The following is a 19,618-nucleotide window of genomic DNA, read 5'->3' as shown; positions in this document are numbered from 1 at the left end:
GATATGTTCTTCTACAACTTTGAGTGTCTTACTTTAAGAAACTCTCATTTTTGTGATTAGAATTTCTTGATGCCATTTCTTTATAATTTTAGGGACTGGTTGTGCGTGGTGTGGCTCTTGAATGGAGACAAACCTGCACAATAACCCAGTCTCTTTATTTGTTTTGCATATAACTGTTTGAAAATACAATACATTATATCATCTACTTCCAAAGTTAAAATGCAGTTACATAGTTAATTTTAACATATGTGACAAACATTGAATAAAAGAATACTAGGATTGATGATAAATTAATGTGGAGGCCATTGAGGATTCTCTCTCTCTCTCTCTCTCTCTCTCTCTCTCTCTCTCTCTCTCTCTCTCTCTCGACTTTGGACCTCCACTCCCTTTTCCCTGAATTTAAATTACCATGTGAAAAGATGAATTTACCTGGGCTTTGTTGAGGTTCATTAAGACAAAGCTATTTCCTAATGCTCAAAAGAATAGAATCCAAGTTCTACCTTTGACCCTGGGTAGAGACCTGACATTCTAAAATGCCCAAAACATTGTATACTATTGTCCCCTCCTTTTAAGGGTTAATTTAACTTAGTCTGTCAATCACAGGCCAGAAGTCTATACATCCAAAAAGAAAGCTAGTTCAATTGATGCCAAACTAATAAGAATTATCCTCCTGGGAACCACTGCTCCAATGTAGATGTAACAGTCTTATTATTAACTAAGAAACACAGAGTCAAATGCAGAGTTAAGAGCCCAAAAGGTCAGAGCAGTAGTAAGAGCTGATACTAAAAACCCTTCTTCTTACCCTTCCTGCTGCTGCTGTCCTTCCCCTCAGCAAGCAACCTACTTTCTGTGTATCTGTCTTTTTACTGACTTTCTATTCTGCCTTCTCATTGGTTGTAAACCCAACCACATGACCTTCTCATCACTGCCTTTCTATACAGACCTCCAGGTCTTTTATGGTTGGTATTGAGATTAAAGGCATGTGTCTCCATGCTGGCTGTATCCTTGAACACACAGAGACCTGTCTGCCATGTGATCTGGATTAAAGGTGTGCGCCACCACCACCTGGCTTCTGCTATGGCTTGCTATTAGCTCTGACCCCTAGGCAACTTTATTTATTAACATACAAATAAAATCACATTTCAGTACAAAAGAAATATCACCATATTTCCCCTTTTCTATTTTAATAAAAGGAAAAAAATTATAACTAATATAAGAAAATACAAAAGTACAATAACTATATACCATATATACAAGCAGTAACAATGTATACCATATATACCTAAACAATGTCTAGTCCATTTACATTTGACAAATTCAGAGAAAATAATTCCATTATCTATCTTATTTTGGTAAGTCCAAAATGTACCTGATTCACTTTCTATCCTAAATTAGATTACTAACAAAACTATCTTACAATGTCTTTCAAATTTATACACTTATACCTCTTTAGTTTTCTAGGTATACATACATATATTTCAGATAGACAGGTAATCTTCAAAGACTTCAAAGACCTACAGAATATAGCATTTAAAATATTTTTAAAAAAATTTAGACTTTGTGGACAATGAGACATGTCTGCTCCTGACAGCACCGATTTACTTCAGAGAGGAGGATGGGCATTGAAGACACTCCATATGGAGTTTATCTTCACCTTGGCAAAAATAGCCATTTGGGCAAGAAACTATTCTTGCCTGGACTGCTTGATCGACTGAACATGCAGGACCCATGGGAAGGTGACCACTGAACTTTGCTTGGCAAAATGGTCTTTTAGGTTCCTGCTTCACAGAGGAAACTGCCAGATATTCTACAGGACACAGAGAAAAATGACTGAGAGACTCTAGCCCTGTGGGCTGAAGACAGATGCCCCAACTTTACAAGAGAACGTTGGATGACTGTCCAGGCTGCCAGCTGTCTCTGTCTACTGTTGCAAGACTCTCAAAAGTTGCTTGTGTACTTCTCCCATTTCTCAGGTAATATTATATACTTCTGAGGTCTTTGGTGTAGTTGAAGACTACATAGTTATAATTTTCCTTAGTTATGATAAAAGATAAGTTAGATATGAAACCTTAGACTCCCAAATATAAGGTAGATAGGATGGATATCTTCTTTAATTTTGCCAAATATAAATAGACTAGTTATTATAAATAGACTAGATATTGTAACTGTAATTCTTGATTGATAATTGTTTTGTTATCTGTAATTTTACTATGTGAAAGTTAAAACCTTCCTTTTTGAAAAAAAGAAAAGGGGAAGTACTGTGGGATGTTCTGTATGTTAAATGTGTTGCTCTGGTTAACAAATAAAACACTGATTAGCCAGTAGCCAGGCAGGAAGTACTAGGAGGGTCAAGGAGAGAAGAGAATTGTGGGAAGAGGAGGGCTGAGGCAGAGAGACACTGCCAGCCGCTGCCATGAAAAGCGAGACGCAAGGTACCGGTAAGCTACAAGCCACGTGGCAACTTATAGATTAATAGAAATGGGTTAATTTAAGATATAAGAACAGTTAGCAAGAAGCCTGCCATGGCCATACAGTTTGTAAGCAATATAAGTCTCTGTGTTTACTTGGTTGGGTCTGAGTGGCTGTGGGACTGGCAGGTGAGAGAGATTTGTCCTGACTGTGGGCCAGGTAGGAAAACTCTAGCTACACTCCATGTAGTCATTTACATCACATAGGGTTAGGTCTCAAGGAAACCTAGCACAATTCTCACTCAGTACCTGTGGCTCCTCCCAGCATGTTTCACTCAGCCCCTACCCTAAACCTCTCCATCCCAGGGGCTGGACTTCCCTTCCCTAAGCTTCTCTTTCCTATATATTTCAGCCATCTTCATCCACATGGTTTCTTGCCTCCTGGTTGGCTCTGCTCCTGGATCTCTCTCTTGATCTTCTTGCCCCCTCTCTCCTCTCTTACTCTCTTCCTCTTCCTACCTGTCTTCTCAAGGCCCAGTTCTGTCTGTTGGCTTGGTTCTGTCTGGACCCTTCCAGATACCCCTAACTGTACTCTTCCCTCTTATCGACAGTAAACCAGAATTCACCTCAGACATACCTTGGAGCAGTCATGTCCTAATTTCTACATTCACATATCACTGCAATTTGTCTGCATTTCTGGGAAAAGCATGACTTTCCCTTTCCTTCTATCTATTTTTCTTTTAGGCACTGACCAAAACATAGACATGCTTTCTGAGATACTCTGGGCTTTCTCACTCCCTCTTCTTAAGCTTCCTTCTGAGTCCATTTCTAAATTGTTAATTAATGAGACAAGGAATTCAAAAGAAGGAACCCAAGTTTTCCTGGTAATGGTATCATAGGATTACCACACTTTATATAGGCTGTATAATGCTAGTCTTTAAGAGACTTTCTACTACAAAATGTTCAGCTATAATCCCTAAAGAAACCACTAGAAGGGAAAAAGAAGTGGTTATAGGTTAAATTTTAATAGATGAATTAAAATCAAATTCTAAAATATATTCAAGTAATCTAAAAGATATCAAGATAGAGAAAATAGAAATATAAAATTAAGAAGGAACAATTAAAAAAATAGTAAGGTCATAGTCCTAAAGACAAGCATATTGATAATTACATTAAAAATAGTATACTCAAAAGTAAATGTCAGAGATGTAAAAATAAATAATGACCCAAATATAACCCATTTATCATAGGTATACAATATCTATATATGGAATTGATATAACATATTTTTCAAATGCAGCCACAGAAGATGTATCAGCACCAGCTGTGATAAAAGGTATTGCAAAAGCTAAAGAAGACCATTTTGTAATGGTGATAGAATTAGTAATAGAAATAGTTTGTCTAGAAAACAAGCCAAATATACATGTGCTTGATAATGAAACTTTAAACTCTGTGAAGCATCAAAAGACAGAATTAAGATGAGAAACAAAATTTTAAACTCATAGTGTAAGACTTAAATAGACCAGAAATTTCTAGTATATCTAGTCAAATATTAGTCATAAATGTAAAGAATCTCAACAACACTAACAGCAATGGTATATTACTGGAGGATTTATTAAGGCAACTCCATGTAGTTAAAAAGGAGGTTTATTTGAGGGTAACTTACAGCCAGTAAAGGGGTTGGTTACAGGATCCAGGAGAGGTAAAGTGCAGTCCAGTAGTGTTCTATGGAGAACTGTGCTCGGTCTATCATCCAGCATCCAGGATCGCAAGGAACCAAGAGAGCCAGTACATCTGGATCTCAGGTCTTAAAGGCTCCCATCTTGGCCCCACCCCAGGGGCAGGTCATAGGTGACAGTTACTGGAAGCTTCACTAGGGGCAATACTTCCAGGTCAAAGCTGGAACAACTACCCACTACAGTGTATTACTTGATATTTATAGATAATTATACATTATTACCCCATGAAGTATACATTTATTTCCATAACCATACTATACCTACAAAGATAGAGAGCATATGAATAACCATAAAATAGATCTCAGTGTATCTAAAAAGCTTTCAAATAATATAGAATATATTCTCTGACCACAATAGAATTAAATTAGAAGCTAATAACAATAAAAATAGCAGAAAATGAAGAAGAGAGTTGCAGTTATTATACCAGATTACAGGATTCATTATTGCCGCGGACTGGGTCTCAGTAGGAACACCAGACTGAGGGAGAACAGGTTGAAGGTACTCAGGATAAGTGGGATTCGGCGAATGACAGACAGACACAGACACCAGAGTATGCTGTGAACTGCTGCAATTTTACTCAGATCAAGCAGTGTTTTTTATACATTCATTTGAGGAAACATGGCAATCGGCCAGTGGGGCGATAGACATAGAATTAACAATGTGGTCACACAATTTTCTCAGAATGATTAACGGATCTCATGAGTACAGGTGTTATTTCCTCTTTCGTGGTCCCTCATTCAGACAGAGAACATTACGGCCCTAGCTGAAGTTTCCCTTCTATGTAATTATTAGACCTTTGCTTTGTATCACAATTAAACCCTTCCCACCATCGTTCTAACCACGGTTTCATTTGTGTGAAAATATTTAACCTTTGCTTGCAGGTGAGAAGGCACCAGGGGGGTTGGGACCTAGCTATTCTTTCCATGAACTGTAACTTATGCCATTCTGTTTTCATGCTATTATGATTCACCCATTGGTTCCCATGTTTATCATAAGCTCCCGTAAAGGGCAATGGCTCCAAATAATTATTATATCTAGGATTAAAGTTAGGGGGTTGCCACCACCGACCCTTGATGAGAAACTCTATTTGTCCCTTGATAATTCTTGTAGGACTGGCTAGTTCCTGTAACTGCTTCCTTGCAGCTGCTGTTGGCTGCGCGTGTGGATTGCTTATGAGTTCCTGGACTTTTACTTTCATCTCGCCTCGCTAGAATCTTTGTCCCTCTGAGTCATAAGTTCTTTTTGTTCTAAGTCATTCATAAATTCCCCCAAACTTCTAGGACTCTCTTTAACTGTTTGCCTAAAAGCTTGAATTATAGGTGGGGGTATTGAGGCCACTTTTGAGGAATCATTATTCTCTTTATGGGGCACATCAGAAACATTGAGAGCTAACTCCCTGAAATCAATAACAAGGAAACAGCAATAGTCACAGCTGCAAAGAGAAAAAAGCAGAGTGCCAGTCAGCCTCTGCAAGCAGATTTTGCGTGGTTCCGTGTAGCCTGGCACCATGATTCGGGCAGATTGATAAGGGGTCGCCGGGGGCATAGCCCCGAGGGCCGCGAGCCCCCCTTTCCCACGTAACCACCTCATTCAAGGCATTTGTCACACGGGCGACACCGTCGTGGGCGTGGCACATTATAAAGCAGTAATACCTGAGTATGATATGAGTGAAAGGATAGAAACTGACCAATGCAACAAACAAACACAGAAATAGGTTGTATATAGGACTAAAACCTCAACAAGGTTGTTAAGGTAATCCAATGGAGAGACAAAAGTGTATCAAAAAATCCAAATGTTAGTGATGTGGTGCAACTGGAATTCTAATTTATTGCTAATAGGAATGTAAAATATCTTTGGAAAGTGTCTTAGTCTGGGTTTCCACAGCATATATGAGACCTCAAAGCCTACCCCACAGTGGCCCAGTTCTTCCAACAAGGCTACACCTAGTCCAATAAGGCCACAACTCCCAATAGTGCCATTCCCTATGGGACAAAGATTCAAACACATGAGTCCATGGGGGTCATACCTATTCAAAACATCACATTCCGCTCTCTGGCCCCTATAGACTTGTAGCCATAACATAATGCAAAATGTATTTAGTCCAACTTCAAAAGTCTCCAGAATCTATAATGGTCTCAACAATATTTTAAAGCCCAAAGATCAAAGTCTCTTCTGAGATTCATGCAATCTCTTAACTGTAATTGCCTGTAAAAAAAAAAATCAAAAGGCAGATCACATACTTCCAATATATAATGGCACAGGATATACATTATCATTTCAACATGGAAGAAAAGGAGTCTGGTGAAGAAAAACTGGGCCAAAGTAACACTGAAAACCAAGTGAAACTCCAAACTCTGTAACTCTGTGTTTCATGTCAAATTGCCCTTCAGATCTCCAAATCTTTTCAATGTTGTTGACTGCAACACACATCTTTCCCTTGGGCTGGTTCCACCCTGTTTCTTGGCAGGTATCCCACAGCTCTGGCATCTCCAACATCTTGGGGTCTCCAAGGAAATCCAGGCTCACAGCTTCACAGAAAGACCTTTCTGGGCCTCCATGCAGGGATACCCCTGCCACATGGCTGGCCTTAGCTGCTTTCCTTAGTCATGGACAGAGATACCATAACCCCTTTCTTCTATCTTTGACTCTACAGCCAGAACCATGTAGCCAAAGCTGCCAAGTTCTACCGCTTGCTGGGGCTGGAACATAGCCCCCTTATTCTATTACATCTTTAGCAACTTTTTGTTTTCCACGGTTTCCTTCACTGATTAAGCTTGGCTGTCTGGGAACTTACTCTGTAGACCAAGCTGGCCATGAACTCAAGGATCTGCCTGCCTCTGCCTCTGTCTTCTAAGTGCTGGGATTAAAGGTGTGTACCACCACCTGGACCTAAGCTATTCATTAATTCCTTTCACAAGTTGGAAGATTGGCTGGATGGTATCTTGCCCTGAGGTCTCCACTCCCTTTATTCCATTTAATGTCAGACTTTCCTTTTATTGGTTTTTTTCTTTGTATACAAGATTTAGCTCCATTCCACTTCTGGGTGCCAATTTTCTCCTCAAACTGTACATTTTGTTTTTTCCTTACTCACCTTGCTCCTTTTCATTACACATCTTTATAAGAGTGGATGGTAATAATTATACAACAGAGTCAAAACTAGGCTCTTTTGAGATTTCCTTTGCCAATGGAATTAATTCAAAACTCTTCACTTTAGCCTCAGGCAGACTTCTCCAACAAGGGCAAAAGGCAGCCACGTTCTTCACCAAAATAGCACAATGATATCAAGGAAACATACTAAAATTCTTTTCCTTGGAAACATCAGGAGCTAAGCTTCCACAGTTCAAATCACCCTCAGAACCACTATCTTCCATGTCCCTACTAGTATGGCCCATTAAACCCCACTTAAAGAGTTCAATTGCTTTTCTAACCCAAACTCCCAAAGTTCATATTATTCCAAACGAAAACATGGTCTAAGCTATTACAGCAACACCCCAGTCTTTAGTACCAACTTCTGTCTTAGTTTGGGTTTCTATTGCTGTAAAGAGACACCATGACCATGGCAACTCTTATAAAGGAAAACATTTAATTGGGCGGGCTTGTAGTTTCAGAGGTTTAGTCCATTATCATCATGGCAGCATACAGGCAGATATGGTAGGGAGAAGGAGCTAAGAGTTCTACTTCTTGATCCACAGGCAGCAGAAGGAGAGAGTGTGTACTGGACATATTTTGATCATATAGTGAGATCTCCCTACCCCCACATTGAAAATACTTCCTCCAACAAGGCCACACCTACTCCAACAAGGCTATACCTCCTAATTGTGCCATTCAATATAGGCCAAGAATTCAAACATATGAGTCTTTGGGGGCTATACTTATTCAAACCACCACAGAACACAGTGGCAATTTCTTATGATATATTATATATTTCTTTTTAACCATACATATAGTCACTCAACCATTTTATTCTTCATTACCTAAGAGAAATGTAAACACATTTATAGAAACCTACCTACAATGTTAATAGAAGGATTCAAATGTGCCACATACAGTCTTTTGGTGGTGTCTTAGTTACTTTTCAATTACTGTGACAAAACACCATGACCACAGCAATATATAAAAGAAAGCAATTAATTGAATTTATGGTTTCAGAGGGTTAGAGTTCATGATGGCATGGCAGCAGGTGGCTGGAGCAGCATCTGAGAGCTCACATCTTGAGACAAAAAGCACAAGAAAAGAGACAGCACACTGGGAACAGGTCTCATGAGACCTCAAAGTCAGCTACCAGTGGCATACCTCTTCCAACAAGGCCTCACCTTCCAATCCTTCCCAAAGAGTTCTACCAACTGGGAACCAGTTATTCAAATATGTGAGCCTTTGAGGATCATTATCATTCAAAACAAAACATTACGTTCTTAGGCCCCATATGCTTGCAGCCATATCATAATTCAAAATGTATTTAGTCCAACTTCAAAAGTCCTCATAGTCTTTCAGTTCTCATCTCAATTTAAAAGTCCAAGTCTCTCTTGTGACTCAAAGCAATCTCTTAATCGTAACTCCCTGTAAAATCAAAAAGCAAATTACATACTTCCAACATACAATGAAACAAAATACATCATCATTCCAAAAGGGAGGAATTGGGCCACAATGAGGAAAAGCTGGACCAAAGCAATACCAAAATCTAGCAAGGGAAATTCCAAATCCTGTAGCTCCATCTCCAATGGCAGAGAGCTTACATGGCTGAATTCCTCTGGCTTTTCTGTCTGCAAGATGAATTTCCTTTTTGAGCTTGTTGCACTTTCTGTTTGCAGCTCTCATTGGCAGATATCCAAGGGCTCTGGTGCCCCTGGTACCAATTTCTGTTGTTAGGGATTTTATTGTTATGATAAAACACTATGACCATAAGCAACTTGAGGAGGAAAAGGTTTATTTTACTTATACTTCCATATTACATTTCATCATCAAAGGAAGTCAGGGCAAGTACTCAGCAGGGTAGGAACCTAGAGACAGGAACTGAAGCTGAAGCCATGGGAGAACACTGTGTACTGGCTTGCTTCTTGTGACTTGTTCAGCCTGCCTTCTTATAGTGCTCAGGACCACGGGCCCAGGTTTGACACTGGCCACAGTGAATTGGGCTAGCCCACATCAATCATCAATTAAGAAAATGTTCCACGGGCTTGCCCACAGGCCAATCTGGTAGAGGTATTTTCTTAATGCCCTCTTCAAAAGTGACTTGTAGCTTTTGTTAAGTTAATTTAAAAGCTAGACAGCATGGGCAATGATGAGAATGGTATTTATTTTGAGTGGAATTGTATTTACATGTGTATATTTGTCGGAATTCACCAATAAACTGTGTATAAAATATTTCAACACAGTTGATATTTTTAAGTAGAAGAATGGTAGTTGCATTTTGTCATTTGTACATGTATAAATTCTTTTCAATCAAGAGCCCACTATTAGTTGTTTGGGCAAATATACCACATCCTAAATAATTAGAATCAAGTAGTCAAATCCAAATAAAAGCCTAAACATTATGTGAAAGCAATCAAAGATGTGCAGAAAACTATACTTGGAAGATTTGCCAAGATGGAGACTCCTTACAAAAAGACCAGTTTCTATGAATCCAACAGTAAAGAATAGTCTGTTATAGGACAGGATCTATATATGAGAGAGAAGAAGCAGTATTTGTCATTCTGATCATGGGTTATCTCATTTAATATGTTTCACAGTTCAACCCTTTTTTCTGCAAATTTCATATTTTCATTTTTCTTTACAATTAAATAAATTCTGTCATATACATGTATATGTACCACATTTTCATTATCCCTTTCCTGTGTCAATTCTATTTTCTTGCTATTGTGAAAAGAGGATTGAGAAATATGGATAGGAGGATACAGAGTTTTCAGTTATGTGTCCAGTAGTGTGGCTGGTTCATCTATCTAGTCATTCTACATTTTTTGAAAATGTTCTACACTGGTTCCCATAGTGGCTGTCCTTTCCCAAGAACAGAGAATAATAGCTCTGCTTTCCATACCCTCTCGCCAACGTTTGCTGTCATCTCTTGTCTTGGTGCTAGCCACCCTGCCTGAGGTGAAATAGAATTTCAAAGTACTTTTAATTTTCACTTCTCTAATGGCTAGGGATTAATAATAATTAATCCTTTTAAAAATAATTATGTGCCTTTTGTTTTTCTTTCTTTCTTTCTTTCTCTCTTTCTTTTCTTTGAGACTTGTTTATTCAGCTCATTAACCTATTTACTGATTGGATGATTTGACTTTGTTGTTGCTTAATTTTCGTAGTTCTTTATATAATTGAGGGGTTCTCAACCTGTGAGTCATGACCTCTTGGGGGTCAAATGACCCTTTCACTGGGGTCACTTAAGACCATCCAAAACCACAGATATTTACATTATGGTTCATAACAATAGCAAAATTACAGTTGTGAAATAGCAACAAAATAATTTTATGGTTGGGGTTCACCACAACATGAGAAACTGTATTAAAAGGTCGCAACATTAGGAAGGTTGAGAATCACTGTTTTAATCCACTGTCTGATGTGTAGTTGGTAAAGGCTTTTTTTTTTTTCATTCTGTGCCAATAAAGTGTCCACTCTGGTTAGTTTCCTTTACTGTGTAGAAGTCTTTTAATTTCATGTAGTCCCATCTGTCATTTGGTGTTATTTCTCTTACTATTAGTGTTATATTAATATCTTGCCTATATTTACAGCCTTTAGCTTCCAGTTTTAAATGAAGGGTCTTGAATTCATTTTTGTGCAGGGTGAGAAAAATATATCTAATTTCATTGTTCTGCAGATGTATACTTAGTTTTGCCAGCATTGTTTATTGAAAAAATTGTCTTGTTTTCAGTGTCAGGAAACTAGAAAGGGGCCCATAAATTGTGAAAAAAAAGAGGAGGAGCTTCAAGGAAGCGGGTTGGGGAAGGCAATAGAACACAAAAGATATTGAAATGGAAAGAGGGATACTGGGAATGAAAGAGTATTATAAAAAGAAGGAGTGAGGTCAAGGAGACAGGGAGGTTGGAGAAGGAGTGGAGTCAGGTGAGGAGTAAGAATCAATCAAAATAAAGCACGTGTGAAAATTTCATAAGAAGGGAAGGGGCCTGGAGATGTAGCTCAGCAGTAAAGAACACTGGCTGCTCTTCCAGGGGTGCCAGGTTCAATTCCTGGTGCCCACTTGGTGGCTCACAACCATCTACAATTCCAGTTCTAGGGGACCTGGTAGCCTCTTCTTACCTTTCAGGCACTACACATGAAATGGTGCACAGACATACATGCGACCAAACACCCATGTACATAAAATAATAAAAATAAATTTCTTTTTAAAAGATCATAGGGAAACCTATTGCTTTGTAAACTGATTTTTAAAAATAATTTGTAAAAATAAGAACACTTTGCCAAATGTTTTCATCTGCCATCTGTTTGCCTTAGGTATGGAAAACCTCAGAGAGGTCATATGTTTGGTGCTTCGTATGGTCCTAGGAAAGGTAAAATCACAAATATACTTGACAATGGTCCATTATACAAACTGTCTTGAGAGGCTTTCATGACAGAAAATAGATATTGTGGTACTGAGCAAATCTTAGTTTGAAGAAGAGAATGAACATCTTACTTGCTAAAGCCTGGCATATGCCCAGCCTCATTAGCTGTGTCCCTCATGCTGTCTGTACTTCTTGTTATAGGGTCTGCAGATGAATTAGGTAGCACAATGTCTTCCTTCTGAGCTCTTTGGAAAAGGAAGACTATAAATCCAAGACATTTGTTGTTTGCTGGGAGAAGGAAGAGCTATTTACTCTGTGCTGGCATTTTTGGAAGCCATGGTAACCTATAAATCACCCAGTTACATCAAAGAAGAACAAATGGAAGAGCATGAGGAGCGAATGTGAATCAAGGCTTCAACACTAATCTCTAGAGACAAAGTTAGACGTCAATGACAGTCTTGGGTTTTTCTGAACCTTTTCCACTGTCTTTTCTGGATAAGACAATTCTTTAATAGTACTCAATACATATGGATAAATATTCATTCAAGGGTTTCTGTTCACCATTCATTGATGAGACACGTGATCTGGATGGAGACAGGACATCTTTTTATTTCATTGTTTTCATTTGTTCCTGGTAGGGGTATTGCCCATAATCATGGCATTGAGACATTTCCTTAAAAGACTCATCTATTATTGTATAATCAATCAGATGGAGTTTTTAATTGTTCCAATTTGTATTTGCAGTAATCAAAAGTTGTTGGTTAAATTTGGGTAATATTTCTTTAAGTGTCTAATCCAACTGTTGTTTTGGAATAATTAGCTGTTTGACTTTTGAAAGAAAGAGGAACCATTTTCTCAAGGAATGCTATATCAGTGTTTGTTCTTATAATAGTGTTAGTATTTCGTTTTCACGTGAGTGGTGGAGATATTCAATAGTAATCAAATGCTTGATATTCTTGCAGAGCTTCAGAATTTGATTGAAGGAGAGAATTTTTATCTTTGTTTCTATTTTGAAAAAGAAGTAATGAAGAATTTGAAAAGCAAAGACTAACAGTTTTAACAAAAATTTTTGAGGGGTTTGCTGCTGATACGATCAATCTACCCTAGCAGAATACCAACTTCTAAACATAGTCCAGCCCTGAACTGGCACACCACTAAGAAACTGACTCCACCATCTGGTTTTCTGGCATTTTTATCAAGTCTTTTTAATTCAGTTCAAATCGGTGATCTCCTTTCTGTGCCTCTCCCTCTCTGGCTGCCATTAGGATGGAACTTATTTCCAGAGCACTGCAGTACTCAAGTGAGACTTTAACTGAACAGTCTTTTCCCCAGCTTTTCACACCTTACATATGCTAGCACAGGTCATGTCATGCTTGTCCAGTAGTGCATATAATTCAAGTTTTGTTTTATTAAGATATGAAGATGACCATTACATGCAAAGCTGGGCAGCCTTCAGAGACCTAAATGAAAAATGGGACTATAGAAATTAAAGGTCTCTGTGGAGTCAGGGAAAGAGAAAGGGAGCATTCCGATTGCGCCTTGAACTTAAACCACTGAAACCATGTGCATAGTGGAAATGTTTAAAACATTTTCAAGTAGTTGAGTGTTGTATTCTCTTACAAAAATATTTCCACAATGTTTGAAAGATTTAAAAGTGGTCGGATTTGATCATGTCAGCTCTCTGCTGTTAATTTACAATGATTCCAAGTTACTAAAACTTAATCTTCTGTTCTAGCGATTGGAGCACATTTCCCTTCAGAACTAACTGAGTGTGGTATAATCTGAAATCATTTCTTTTTTGATAGAAAGGAGAATATAGTCAGGCCAACATGGTATGCTTGCTTCCTTCATAATCAAATAAAGGTTATTTCTGAGAATAAAAGGATGGCTTTCAAGGGTGGAGTCAGAAAAACTAAGATACATTCTTATGACATTTCCAGAGGCAGAGAAAGTAGATAGCTAAGAGGAAAAGCCACTTGCCCTGAAAGCATGAAGGTCAGAGATTGGTTCCCTAGAACTCAGTAAAAGGTGGGTGGTGCTAGATATGATGGCACACATCTTTAAGAGTCTGAGGCACATGGGAGTCTGAGGCAAATGGTTCTCTGTGAGATCAAGGCCAACCTGGGCTCTGTAATGAGACTCTGCCTTAAAAAAAATCTGTATGGGCACTTTGGCCTCCCTATTATCTTATCTCAGTTTAAGGAGGCAGAGATAAAGCATCACTGGAGCAAACTGTCTAGTTGGACTAGTCAAGCTACAAGCTCTGATTTCGTCGGGACAGACATTCCCTCAGTATATGGAGGACCCAATGGCCTCCATGATTGCACACATGTGCAAGTATATCTGAACATGTATATGCTCCCATATTCATGTGAACACACATACATAGGAAGGCACACCACATAACATATGTATATAAAAAATAAAAGTGACTAAGAAGCCCACAAAACATTAAAGATTTTTAAGCAAATGTATGTATTATTTTCTCCCCTTTGGCTATATTGAAATGTACTCTGTAAACTCAGATGACATTTAAAAAAAAAAAAGACTGGCATTTCCTAATTCAATAAGACAATCTGGAGGACAATGACTCACAGAGCTCTGAGATCCTGCCACACCAAAATGCTACACAGACAACTCAGAACAAATTGAGCAGACCAAAACTTTCATCCCTATATAATCTGGCATGCATAAGTAGGTTAAATTGCACTACTATATTCAAAATGCTGATTCTGGATTTCAAAGGAGCAACACTTGATGAATGCATGTCCATAGTGATTTCCTATGGGACACTTAGGCTTGAACAAAACAATAAAATAATAATAAATAAAATCAATCTGAGCAGCACAGCTACTGAACTCAACTACTAAAGAATTCTATGTGACCCCACTCCTTAAAAGCCCTACCCTTTCACCCCAGCAAGCACTTCTTATTTCTTAAATAGTTCTAAATAATGCCTATGATTCTTCCATTTCAGGATTTAAGGTTAAATTTTCCATTTTTCTTCCAGTGCCCTACTTGCTCCTTAACCTGAAATGGACAGTGGTCTTAGAACCTGTGTGGGCAACACCTGTTCACATTGACATCTGAGGTTTGGAGGGCAGAAGTGCTCACATTTACACTAAAAGGACATGAAAGGGGACTCCCACAGCCCAAGAAAATAATTTTTTACTGAGTTTTGCTCACCAGACTGTAGCTTCCCACAATTTCTGGCTATTCTGCTCTCTAAGCACTTTATAAATAAATGTATGTGCAGGAGCTGCAAACGTTCGTTCTTTTTCATTTTTTTTCTAGGTAGGGGGTGGGGCATCATTTTGGAGCTAACTTCAACCTTCATTACGCTAACCAACAGCTACAGTCTTTGCTGGCAGTTTAAGTGACCCTGAAATAATTTATATATTTTTAGAATCCTCTCCTAAGGCAGTCAAGCCAACCACAGATTATTAAATTCATTGAGTTTTTTTCCCTTTTACACATTTCCTTACTGCAGATGAGCTAAACCATTCAGCAAAAATATAGGATGCAGTGGAACAAGCAGAGGCCTGCAGAGCCGTAATAATTATAAGCTAGTGTCGAATTGGAATACTTCTGCAGAACGCTAAGGTTTAATATCATCCGTTCTTTTCCTCTGCATTCCCAGTGGGACAATTGACTCAATTTCTCCAGGCGCAAATCTTTCATAACCTCATCTCACCTTTCTCAGCTCTTCTCCTAGCAGAACGGTCCAGTGGAGCCCAGGCCTCCCCCTTTACTGAAGTAGTCATTTTACCTCGCCAGGCCTTGTTCATCCATCCCTAACCTGCAGCGCTGTTTCGTAAGAATCAGTCATAGCCAGAGGGATCATTTACCCATTTGAGTAACAAATCTTGACAAACTTTCTTTCCCTGGGTAACAAGTTCAAATTCCTTCAGGGTTCACTGCTGAGTAGAGGATCTAAGTTGCATAATAAGTTCAAAGAGAAAAATCCCCCAAAGGGAATACAGTATTTCCAAGCCCCTAGAGATCTGCCTCACCTGCCTAAAAGCAAGGCCTCAGCACAATCTTGCCAGGACCTGGTTAACAATCAAAGATCATAGCTCTTCCTTTCAGACATGAAATATGACAAGACAGCCTTAAGGAGAAAGGCAAATACCTTTTCGTGAATGTGCTGTTTGCCTCACTTGGCATAAATTGTTACTCACGCTTGGCGAGTTGATAATTACAAGGCTTTTGTTTCACTGGCCACCTATGGCCTAATATTTCAGTACAGATTTCCTAGTGAACAAGTCACCTTGCGATTTGTAGTCATGCAAGCTATAAATCTTGGTCATAGGTTAGGAATAGTCCCCAAAATTTGTCAGCAGTTAATGTTATGCTATGATATCTCATTTGGCTATGATATGATAAAGTGTGACAGCTACTGTCTATGACTAATCACAGTCTCATCCTGAAGCCCTCCTGCGGAAAGGAAGATTTCAGAATCCTCATAGGAGAAGCAGCAGCTTGACCTATCAAGCAAAGTTTAGCTTCATCGCCAGCTTCTTCCTGTACAGGGAGACGGAAGTTTACAGGAATGGCTTTATCACATTCCAGCTTTCTCTAGTTTTTAGATTTCAAATGATTAATCTTCATAACATTCCCAGATCAATATTAGGGTTTTCATATTTCAGGCAGTAAGAAATCTGAGGGCAGATATATGTCTCAATGTTCCCATGGGAAATGGATGGAAGACATAAAATGAAGATAGAGCAGAAGACAGAAAGATAGATAGAATTAAGATATGATTTTACTACATGTGAATAATTCAGAGCATCCACATTTTGATAATAGAAAGAACACAGAAAAGCTAGTTATTAGACCAGAAGTATAAGGGATATGAGAAGTTGACATGCAGCCTATCATTATTGGCTTTCTACTTTTCAAAATCTAATGGATTGCTTCCTGCTGTAGCATCTGCCAAAATGCATAAAAATATTTCAGATATCCAGAGGAGCTTCACTTCCATTGATCAGGGTTTATATATTGATTTGTGGTTACAAGAGACCCATTGTTTCTACTTCTCTCTGTTGTAATGAAAATGGAATGCACACTAATTTGAACTGAAAGTAGATAGGTAATGGCAGAGAGCTGTCCTTGTGTTATTTTTCTTTCCATTTCATTCTCAGGATGTTGGTCACGTTAAATCATGCTATTTGTTAATGATCACAATAATAGTCCAAGCACACTGTGATACTCCCTAAAGCCATACTAAAATCAAAAGGTATATTTTCAGTGTCTCTGGTATGTGACTATTAAATGTACAAGTTTGAGTCTGGATCGCCACATGAAAAGAGAGAGAAATATTTTTAGGCTTTGAAATTAAACTTTCAACACACATACACACACACAAACACCCAGCACTCATATGTTCACTTTATAGGTTGTTTCTGAGGTTCAGACTAAGGTGAATTAAATTTATATAGCTTCTGTTTCATAGAAATATACATTCTAAAAGAGAATGTTGCAAACGTATATGAAAATGATCTAAAAATATTTTTAAAACATTATATAAGACCTAAGGTAAAATAAAAAAAGAAAATTAAGTCATAGATTCCTAGGAGAGGTGGTATTTCATAATCATTTGACTGACATTAAAGAAGCAGCCTGATGAATTGGGGTTGCAACAATATCCCAGGCATTCAATAGAAAAGTCTTCAAAGTTAAAGAGAGACTTCAGAAAATGTAGTCGAGCTACTGACAAAAATGGCTGTTTAATAAAGGTGGCCTGCTACAAGTGTAGGAAACACTGAAGAGGATAAGAAGACAAATTGAATGAAGATGAAAGGTAGTGGAAGAAGCAATTTGGTTAACATCTTTAAAAAAATTCTTGTATTAGTGTGTGTGTGTGTGTGTGTGTGTGTGTGTGTGTGTGTGTGTGTGTGTGTGTAAGTATGGTACCCTCAGAGTTCAGAAGAGGGTTCAGATCTCAGAGCTGAACTTACAGATGGTTGTGACCTGTCTGATGCAGGTGCTAAGAACAGAACTTGGGTCCTCTAGAAAAGTAGAAAGTGCTCTTAAACACTGAACTATCTCCCTAGCCCAAGGCCAACCTCTTGACTCTGGATAAGATAAACCTGTTATCCATTAAAAATTGGGGAAAACCCATGTTCTTAAACTGTTTCAAACTGATTTCTTCATTTAGCATGCAATTTCAATATTTTCACAGCTTTCAAGCCTTTCTCACAGACTTTTTAACCAACCGTAATCCTCCTACAATTTCAGCAAAGCTTACTTTACAGGGAAAATAGAAATGAACAAGTTTTTTTTTTAAAGCCAATCATCAAAGAAAACTTACACTTCTAAACCTTAAAATACAAATATATAAATTTTATGCAATTTCAATTACAGTCAAAATTGTTTAGAGCAAAAATACAATACAGTGGCCGATAATAGATCTTTCTTTTTTCTCACTGTACTGAAACACTTATTCTTTCTTTTCTACGATACTGTTATTGACATAAATTGTTTTCTTTTGATTAGCATATCACTAACATTATTAATTGATACTCCAACATCCTTCTTTGTTTTGCCCTATGAAATGTGTTTTGATATATCTGTGAGTCCTGAAACATGATGCTATTTTTATAGTTCTACTTTTATTTTTGTCATCATAAAGATTATTTTGACCTTCTCATTTCTGTTCCAATTACTGAATCTCTAATATCCAATGAGCACCTGATATGTTCTGCATTTAACATACCAGGCCTCAGACATAATAGAATTTAGGACCGAGGGTATGGCTCAGTTTCCAGAATGCTTGGCTAGCATGCATGAAGTCCTGGGTTTGGTCACCAGCACAGCATCAAACTTCCTGTAGTGTTGTACACTTGCAACCCCACCATTTAGGAAATCAGGAGAATTAAAAGTTCAAGGTCATCCTTTGGTACATAGCACATTTGAAGTCTGGAATACATGAGACCATCTCAAAAAATATTTTGAACTATGGAGACTCTTGTGTAAGCCATTTTCATCAGAACAAAAACAGCCATCTCTGTCTTTAGAATAGCTTTCCTCACACCTTGTCTTCACTTAACAAACAAAGTGAACTTTCCCAAACTAAAGCTAACTCTGCCATTCTGTTGCTGAAAGTTCTTCAGGCAGCTTTATTTTGGAGGCCCCAAGGCAGTCTCAATACTCTACCTTGACTTCCATAGTAGTGTGTAGTCTCCATTCTCAGACTGCCTGCTCCTTTTCATATTTAGTTTTCAGATGTGGTCATTCCTTTTATCTCAGAAGCTCTATGTAGAATCATCCACACAAACTGCTAGTTCTTTTCTTACTCAATTCTCTCTCATTATCTAACTTCTGTATTATCAGTTTTTAGCTTAGAGGTCATCCTAGGGAGCATCACTTCTGAGTTTATAATGCAAGTTGAATTGTGTTCAGTTAAAGTGTAATATATTGATGTTCAGACTATCATGACAAAATTGTGATGGACCTAAACAAAAGAAATTTCAACTATTAATCCTGACATTGTCAGAAATTTAAAAAATATATTTGAATGAATATAGAAGAGTAAGGCATGGCTTCTTTCCTCGAAAGCAGTATACCTAGCTTATGAATTAGGCATAAGGAGTTATAATGTAGTGTAGTGAATTGATTATAATATTATAAAAAGTACATTAGAAAGAATCTTTGTTAAGTCTGATGAGGATGAGGTAATCTTGGGATAGGAGTCAAAATCAAGGCACTCTCACAAAGGTGATATTTGAATTTGGCCTTATGAGAAGAAGACTTGTATCTCTAAGTTTTTTCATTATTCTTTTTAATGTATTTCTTTTTATTTTATGTGTACAGGTGCTTTACCTGCATTTATGTCTGTGCACTACATGCATGCAGTGCCTTTGGAGACCAGGAGAGGGTATGTTGGCTTCGTAGGAACTAGAGTTACAGAGCCTGGTTCTGTGAGAGCAACAGCTTTAACCACAGAGCAATTGCTCCAGCCCCCATCCTTTCATCA

The sequence above is a fragment of the Peromyscus californicus genome, unplaced genomic scaffold (assembly GCF_007827085.1).
Source record: "Peromyscus californicus insignis strain IS unplaced genomic scaffold, ASM782708v3 Scaffold_10__1_contigs__length_136768540, whole genome shotgun sequence".
Taxonomy (NCBI): domain Eukaryota; kingdom Metazoa; phylum Chordata; class Mammalia; order Rodentia; family Cricetidae; genus Peromyscus; species Peromyscus californicus.
This window is presented reverse-complemented; position numbering follows the sequence as displayed.